Source organism: Rhinopithecus bieti, unplaced genomic scaffold (assembly GCF_001698545.2).
Source record: "Rhinopithecus bieti isolate Rb0 unplaced genomic scaffold, ASM169854v2 scaffold_11966, whole genome shotgun sequence".
In the NCBI taxonomy this organism is placed as follows: Eukaryota; Metazoa; Chordata; class Mammalia; order Primates; family Cercopithecidae; genus Rhinopithecus; species Rhinopithecus bieti.
The window spans coordinates 732,904-742,605 of NW_016807254.1; positions in this window are offsets into that span (position 1 = coordinate 732,904).

A 9,702-nucleotide genomic window follows, 5' to 3' on the forward strand; every position below is an offset into this window, starting at 1 on the left:
TATCTGAAAACCCAGTAGTCTTGGCCCAAAAGCTCCTTCAGCTAAAAAATTTCAGCAAGGATACAGGGTACAAAATTAATGTACAAAAGTCACTAGCATTTCTGTACACCGACAATAGCCAATCCAAGAGCCAAATTAGGAAGGAAATCCCATTCACAAATGCCACAAAAAGAATAAAATACCTAGGAATGCAGCTAACCGGGGGCAGGGGCGGGTGAAAGATCTCTACAATGAGAATTACAAAACATTGCTGAAAGAGAGACAAAAAGAAATGTAAAAACATCACATGTTTGTGGATAGGAAGTATCACATTCATTAAAATGGCCTTACTGTCTAAAGCAATCTAGAGATGAAATGCTATTCCCATCAAACTACTAATGACATTCTTGACAGAACTAGAAAAATCTATTTTAAAATTCACATGGAACCAAAAAAGAGTGCTAATGGGCAATAATAAAGCAATTCTAAGCAAAAGGAAGAAAGCTGGAGTCATCACACTATCCAACTTTATACTACAGGGTTACAGTAACCAAAAGAGCATGGTACTGCTACAAAAATAAATGCATAGATCAATGGAAAGAATAGAGAGCCAGGAAGTAAACCCACACACCTATGACTATCTGATCTTTGACAAAGTTGACAGAAACAACCAATGAGAAAGAGGCTCCCTGTTTAATAAATTGTGCTGGGATAACTGGCTAGCCAAACTCAGAAGATTGAAGCTGGACCCCTTTCTCACACAACATGAAACACAAGTCAAGATGGATTAAAGACTTAAATGTAAAACCTAAACCTATTAAAACCCTGGAAGACAGCCTAAGGAATACCATCCTGACCATAAGAATAGGCAAAGAAGACACCAAAAGCAATTGCAACAAAAGCAAGACTTGACAAATGGGATCTAATGAAACTAAAGAGCTTCTGCACAGTAAAATAAACTATCAAAATAATAGTCAACCTATAGAGTGGGAGAAAAGAGTTGTAAACTGTACATCGACAAAGAGTATCTCACATCTATAAAGGAACTTGTAAGAGAAAAACAACCTAATTAAAAAGTGGGCAAAGGATATGAACAGACACTTTCAAAAGAAGACATACATGCAGCCAGCAAACGTGAAATAAAAAAGCTCAATATCACTGATTATAAGAGAAATACAAATCAAAAGTACTATGTGATATCATCTCACACCAGTCAGGATCATTATTATTAATATTAAAAAGTCAAAAAGTAACAGATGCTGATGAGGTTGCAGAGAAGAGGGAACACATACACTGTTGGTGGGAATGTAAATTACTTCAACCATTATGGAAAGCAGTATGGTGATTTGTCAAAGAGCTAAAAGCAGAACTACCATTCAACCCAGCCATCCCATTACTGGATATATATCCAGAAGAATATAAATCATTCTAATATAAAGACATATGCACGTTAATGTTCAATGTGACACTATTCACAATAACCAAGACATGGAATCAATCTAAATGCCCATCAATGACAAATTGGATAAAGAAAATGTGGTAAGTATACACCATGGAATACTATACAGCCATAAAAGAGAATGAGAGCATGTCTCTGGTGAGAACACAGATGGAACTAGAGGCTATTACTAACTGAAGGTGGGTAAGCAAATGAACGCAGGAACAAAAATTCAAGTCCCATATGTTCTTACTAAGAAATGGGAGCTAAATGATGAGATCTTATAAATACAAAGAAGGGAAAAACAGATACTGGAGTCTACATGAGGGTGGAAACTGTGAGGAGGGAGAGGAGCAGAAAAGATAATTACTGGGTACACCTATATAACAAATATTCACATGTACCCCAAAACCTAAAATAAAAGTTTGTTTTTTAAAAAATAACATAATGTATAAAAATTGTCAAAGTGGCTGACACATAATAGAATTTTCTCCCTTATATTTTCATGTTTTTTACATTTTAATTAGGAACAAATAAAATAAACATTATTAAACAAACAAAAAAGTGGTTAAGATGGTGCATTTAGGCCGGGCACGGTGGCTCACGCCTGTAATCCCAGCACTTTGGGAGGCCGAGGTGGGCGGATCACAAGGTCAGGAGATTGAGACCATCCTGGTTAATATGGTGAAACCCCGTCTTTACTAAAAATACAAACAATTAGCCGGGCGTAATGGCCAGCGCCTGTAGTCCCAGCTACTCAGGAGGCTGAGGCAGGAGAATGGTGTGTACCCGGGAGGCAGAGCTTTCAGTGAGCACAGATCGCACTAGCCTGGGCGACAGAGCCTCTCCCTCCTCCCAGCTTCCACCCTCATGTAGACCCCAGTATCTGTTGTTCCCTTCTTTGTATTCATAAGCTCTCATCATTTAGCTCCCATTTCTTAGTAAGAACATATGGGATTTGAATTTTTGTTCCTGTGTTCGTTTGCTTACTAACCTCCAGTTAGAAATAGCCTACAGTTCCATCTGTGTTCTCACCAGAGAAATGCTCTCATTCTCTTTTATGGCTGTATAGTATTCCATGGTGTATACTTACCACATTTTCTTTATCCAATTTGTCATTGATGGGCATTTAGGTTGATTCCATGTCTTGATTTTGCAAATAGTGCTGCATTGAACATTCACGTGCATGCATCTTTATAGTAGAATGATTTGAGACTCCGTCACACACACACACACACACACACAAAAAGATGGTGCATTTAACATTATGTGATTTGTGATTTTAATCACAATTAAAAGAAAAAGAAAACCATTTCTTGGCTAATGTTAGAATGCATATATCTGTATATTTCCATCTTATGAGTAGTTTTCTGTATTGTGGCTATTTAGATTCATCTTAACAGAACTGTTTACTTACACTTATCATTTAAGTTGTAAAGTTAATTTTCTTCAAACTTTCTAAAAAAACATATTTTTTCAATGAAGATACTGAGTTACAGTAAGTAGGGTTACTTTCCTGACTGTCCTGTGTACTATTAAATAAAATTCTCTGTACCACAGTGAATTTCTATCACTGCTTCTGCTAATTATCTTAGTTCATGAAGTATTACTTTTACAGCCTATCGAACAAGATAAAAACCCTTCATCTTTAAAATTGTGAAGAATCATCTCTCTCAAGTTCACTAATTTCCTCGAATTTCTCCTTTTACAAAATGCCACATTTTTTGTAACACTACACTCTTCAATGAATTCAGAAGTTTACAACACTCAATTTCAACCTGTAAAACCTAAGTTAATTTCATATGTAGAATATGTAACAAAAATTGTAGTTGTTAGTTATTCCCCACTGCCTTATATGAATATATTTCATTAATTGAGTAGTTACTACAATGACTGAAATGTAAGTACTCAGCATTGAAAAGTGGATAAAATGTGTGAGTTATTCCATGTAAACTGATAATTTTATATAGTTTAAACATAAATTAAATTGTAATGCAAAAGCAAGTGAGCATTTGAGACTGGAGATGTTTAGAAAGAAGGAGACAGGATTCAAGAGAGCTCAATACTCTGTGAAATAGGACATACATGGAAGAGATTCGATGGTAGATATACATGATGAAAAATTTTAAGGCATTTGCTGTGCCGGGTGTAATATAAGCCTCCTGACCCTTTTGTCTGTGGAATTGTTCATAAAATTATACATTGCTCACTCATGTTTTTGGAGCTTGTCAATATTTTCTGAGGAGTGTAAAAAGGTACTGAGTTCTGCATGATATGTAGAAAGGAGCAATAACCATGACCACACTTAGGGAAGTCTACATTTAAGCCACAAATATACTTGAACAGATACTCCTAGGTGGTTAAGGTCAATTTTTCTTTTCTTTTGTTTCTGTGATTGTACTTGATTGAATATTTTTTCAATGTACTAAATAATTTATTTTTCCATGTGGATATAAGTTGATAACAAATGTGTGGTGCTGGATTAACTAGAGAGTCAAGAAAACTGAATTCTTGTCATCTTTCACCTACAAACTAACAGAGTAGGAAATGTAGTTAATCTCTATAGATTGTCCCAACATCTGCAGAAAATAAGATGCTTGAACTATTTAATAGCTAATCTTCAAGAGTCTCTTAGGCTCTATGTACCTCACCCCTGTTCTATATATGTTTATATCAGCATGCAAATTTAGTGGTTGAGGTGGTAAACTGTTCTAGTTCTTCTAGGCTTCAACATTCTATTCAACCTTAGAATAGATTAGAAATGCATGTGCAGGTTCTTCTCTTATCACAGAGAACTCTTTATTAATCTGTAAAATAAATCTAAGGGACTATCTAGAAAAACATCTGAAAATAAGGGTAGAGCATTCTCTATACCTGCGCTGTCCAATAAGGCTTTTGTGATAATGGAAATGTTCTGTAATATGGAAGCCATCACATGCAGTTATCGAGTATTTACTTAAAATACAGTCAATGTACTTTCTTACCTCATTACTCATATACATTTTAAGTATTTTCTATAAAATATTTAGATGTTAATAAAACTAAAATGCTGAAAGAAGACTTTTGAATTAACATGATTTTATAATTGAGAGTAGCTTTTCAAACAAAAAATGATTTTTAAAAGTTTATAATTTTACACAAAAATTGAAAAGGTCTATATATAAAATGTATATAAAGTAAAGAACCGCAAAATGTGAATTTGAATTGGCAACACATGTAACAAATAGCTCATTTTCTCAGGTTAGTTCACATGTATGAAACATAATAAGATGGCATAAAAAAGGTAATTAAAATCAGAAAAAGATTAAAAAGAATAGCTTTTAGAAAAAATTCTATACATATATAAATACGTTCTCAATTTCACTCATATGTAAAGACATGGAAACAAAAGATGAGATTCTATATTTTGCCCATGACATTGACAGATATGAAAACTTGGGTAATATCCAGTGTTGGTGATAAGAATAGGAAAATAAGACCATCTTATATTATTGGTGCAGATGTATGTTAATGTAGTTGTTTTGAGTAGAAGTTGGCCATATTTATCAAAGTAAAATTTATGTGAAATTTTCCAGCAATTTATGTCTATTAGTGTGGTCTTAGGTAGTTCTGAAGAACATACAAAAATATACATTGAATTATTCATTGCAACATTGTAATTAAAACAAACTAGAAATGAAGTTAATGACCAATAAATAGGGAACTAATTAAATAATTTATAATGTATCAACACAAGAAAATATTATGTAGCTTTTATGCCTATAAAAGACCCATTTGTATTACTAATATGAATAGATCTCATATAATGATTCAGTAAATCATTATAAACCTATTCATATATTGTTTAGAAATATGAATCAAATTGTTTTAGAAGAGTGCACAAGAAATTCAATAGTTGTTCATCTTCAGGAAATGTCAACAAGATGCTAGAGAAATTAACTACTTTTATTTTGCACTTATAACTGCAAAATAATATATCCTATTTTTATTTTTAAATAGTAATCATGTTTTTTGAATTGAGACAATTAATCATATAAATCATTTGATAATAATCATATGTGTTTTGAATTGAGATAATTCAAATGAGAATAATTATGTATTAACACAGACTAGAAAAGGTACTCAATAAATATTTGTAGAAGGAATGGAAAAATTAATGGAGGAATATATTTGAGTTTAGTTAAAAAGATTATAACTTAGAATGTCTAATTATAGAGTATAAAAATTAGCAATGATGTAAAAATGTTACCATTAATCCATTTCTATGAAGGCCTAACACACACACACACAGACACACATACACACTTAATCATATAAGAAAATATATTGGGGAATTTCATATTATTATTTAGAATAAATCAGGCACATACAAAGTGAGCTGATGACCAGATCTAGGCCTAACATGTTTAATAATTGATTGAAAACTAAGTAAATGATAAAATAGACAGAACTTACTAATTTTACTATACTCTGCCTCTACACAAAATAAAATTAAATATTCAGAAATACACATATTTTTATCAATTTAAATACAAACATTTAAAAATTAATAAAACCTACATTTTTTTTCTTCTGAATTTTCCCTATTGAATTTTCTATGGGCCAGATTAAATAAATCATTGCTATAGCTCCACTGACCCTTTATATAAAATTTCACAAATGCATATTTAGTCTTTTCAACTATGCTTTGTATAAAGACAGGCACATTTATGCAGAATTTATAATGCCACATTATATACAGAGGACTATAGTGAGTAAAATCGTACATTTTTATTCAGAATTCTTTACATTCTTCTTAATTCTATTTTTTGATGTTTTAACTTAAATTAATTCTTTTTTTTTTTTTTTTTTTATTCCATAAATATATTGTATCCCTGTTAACTTTCACTTTGGGAATATCCCTTATCTCTGTTTAGGAACACATAAATCACATATTGTAACATGAGAAGAACCATCATTCAGCTGAATACATATTTTCATGGATTAATTGTGTTTTTCAAGCACAAATATGTTCTCTATTACAGGGAAGATAACGAATTTGAAGTAAACATCTCCTGTCATGCTAGTGGTAATTATCTATATCTAACCCAGTTCAGTTTGCTAATTGGCTGCCCTGGAATAAAAATCCCTGTAAAACACCAGTGTAATCTCACAAGATGTTTATACAGCCAGCTGAATTAAAAACCCATCAGTAGATCTAGTGTGTTGAAAATAAGAAGAAAAAGTAAATATAAGAATTATGAGAGCTACTTGGGGTAAACTAAAATTTCACTTGTCTGGGCCATTTTCATCATGTCTACAAGCCTCAGTCATAGTAGGAAATACCTTTTAAATCTATTAGGTTGGTGCAAAAATAATTGCTATTACCATAATGGCAAAAGCTGCAGTTACTTTTGCACTAGCCTATGGATAGTATATTAGCACATGCATTTAGGAATATGTTATGAGCTTTACGTAATTGAAATATATATATTTTAAAGCTCAATTCTTAAAATTATCATTTAGAAATTTAATTGGAACAATTTTGGTTTCAATCTATGTGTTTATTCAGCAAATATGTAGACTCAGGAAGAAATATTTTATTTGTAAAATATGACATGTCTCACAAGACATACTTTAAAACAGATAAGAAAACATTCTATCTTTACTTATATTCCATTCAAAACGTATTATCAGAACATTTTAAAGCTTCTATAATTTAGTTGGTATATAAAACAATTTACCAAATTATTAAAATATAGATTTAAAAAAATAATAATAAAATACAATTCAGTTATTTACTCAAAGATCCAGGATACAAATCTGACCAAAAGATTATTGGCATCTAAATGTTGAATTCTGTAGGAGAAACAGACATATAAACAAATAATGGCAAAGAGTGTAATCAATGCTGAAGAGAATACAAAAAAGAAACAAGATAGGAGAGCAAGTAAAGTTGCATTTAAATACATTGCAGGAAATCAGAGTGGTAGCATTTGAGTCTGTGTTAGACAAGTAAATTCTACTTTACTTTAAACTGTATTAAATGTAATTGTTTAGATAGGCTTCTACCTTTTCAGAAATGCTTATTATAGTCTTTATTATGAATAGAAACTTTTAACATAACATGACTACAAACAGCTGAACCATTCAACAGACTACTATCTAGTTCTTTCTAAATAATGTCTCTCTTGAAAAAATGTTTCTCCAGATTCAACATATTCATGAAGCAGCATGTGTTTATTTCAAAGTTTGTCATTCCTGAGAGATACAGGCCCAAGCCTGCTTTGTTTGTGACAGCTAATAATATCCCAGAATTGAAAAGAACTATTATTTTTATATTAGTTATGCTCTGTCCCTGTTTGGTGAATTAAGTCCCAAGCTTTGAAAGTCTTAATTCATGAGCTAGCTTAACTTTTGGTCATCAAAGGCAATGTAGCTGCAGAGAAACTTAGATAGCAGTTGTTGTCTTTAATCCTACTCTTGATGCCTGAGGAAAGAGGGAAAAAAGTAGACTGTTTCTAATTTGAATAGGATGTGGGTGGTAGGCAAGAGTCCTACCGCAAAAGAGTGAGACTTGGACAGGCTCTTGTGAAAATGGTATTTACTTAACAGGAGACTTAGTAAGAGATTTATTTGAGAAGGTGGAAGTTTCAAATTGAAGGAGGGGTCATATCACCAGGTGGTAGTAATCCTGGCTCCTGGTAGTACTTCTCCTCTGGGAGGAGTGGAAGAGAAATGATCTTCAAGGAAGGTCTAGTTGGGTAAGTTTCCTGGGAACAGTATCAGTGATGCCCCAAGTATCAAGGTACTGTAGGTACCTGGAGAGACATGGCCTGAATCAGTGAAACTGTTTCAGTTGCATAGAAACCCAAAGAAGATAATGATCTGGTTCTTGGTGGCTGCCTAGGCAGTCCTATTTATTTAAAAGCTCTTTAAAGCTCACTGACATTGTAAAATACCAAAGGCAAAATCACTTAGTTCTTTTCAAACTTGAAAGATGGGTGGGGGGATAATTTGAATGCTTTCATCTTAGTGGAGAGTTGTAAATCAATCTAGTACTTAAAACATGAAAGGAAATTATTTCACTGCAGAAGTTCTCTTAATTTTGTAGTTCTGTGGATGAAAGACCTTTGCATAGAAACTGAAAAGAATATTGACACAGAACTACTAGCATAAAAATATTTATAAACATAATTATTTCACAAGGCTTTTAAAATATACTAATAAAATTGGGTAGCTTTTTGACTACCTTGTAAGCAATAGGGTTGCAAAAGGGAATAATTTAAAGGTTTTCATTATCTAATCCTCATGATCCTTAAAGGTAATAATGGAGTAAGTTTCAGTAAAAGAAATACTCTTAATAGGCCAGACTTGAAAATTGCGATAAACATGATGGGACTGCATGGATGGCAAAGGATTCTTAGCAAGATATAACAGGGTAGAATTAGTGTTAGAGCAATTATTTTAGCTGTATGCTCATTTTCTTTGTGTAATTTATGGCCTTAATCATTTGTAAGCAAATTCAGTCATGAGGCAATGCCCTTGGTAGTGAGTTAGACTTAGTAATATTGGCAGTGCATGGTGGATGAAAACTTTTCACATATGGCTTCTTCCTTCACAAAGGAAGTTTCCTATTTTTCAGCTCAACAAAAGATGGAGATCTGGCTTTTGAAAATAAACCCTTGGAGGGAGCCATAGAGAGATGCAAACAAGCTTAGGCCTGCTTTCTCACACACAAAGAAATGAATTTGTTTGCTTTTCCTTCATGCTGAACAATACGTGTGTGGAAATAGATCCCAGATTCATGAGAAACAGAAATTGAATTGGATTATTAATCAGCATTCTGAGCTATGCCTGGGAATGTTCCGAATGTACTATATTGAGCACAAATACACACAAAAAATATACAAAAGAATTAGTTTGTAAATACAGGTGTGGGTGGCAGTTTCATGTCAGTGGGCCAAGACTGGTCTGATGAAATATTTCACTAAAATGATTATCTCAAAACAGAATGATTTTTGTAGTGAAAAAAGTTTTAGACAAAACTCTATATAAATAATATTAACTTGAGTACACTACGAATTTCTTAGATTCCAGCTGACACATGCTTCGGGTCTTCCACATTCTCACATTATTTTATTTATGTCTCTTACCATATAGTATTATGTATTTAAATATCTTTTTCTGTTATTAGACTGTAAGCTCCTCAAGGATAAAACTAACTTTTATTGATTTTGTATTTTCAACATCTGCCCAATGCCTGATACATACAGTATTCAAAAAAAAAAAAAAAAAAAAAAAAA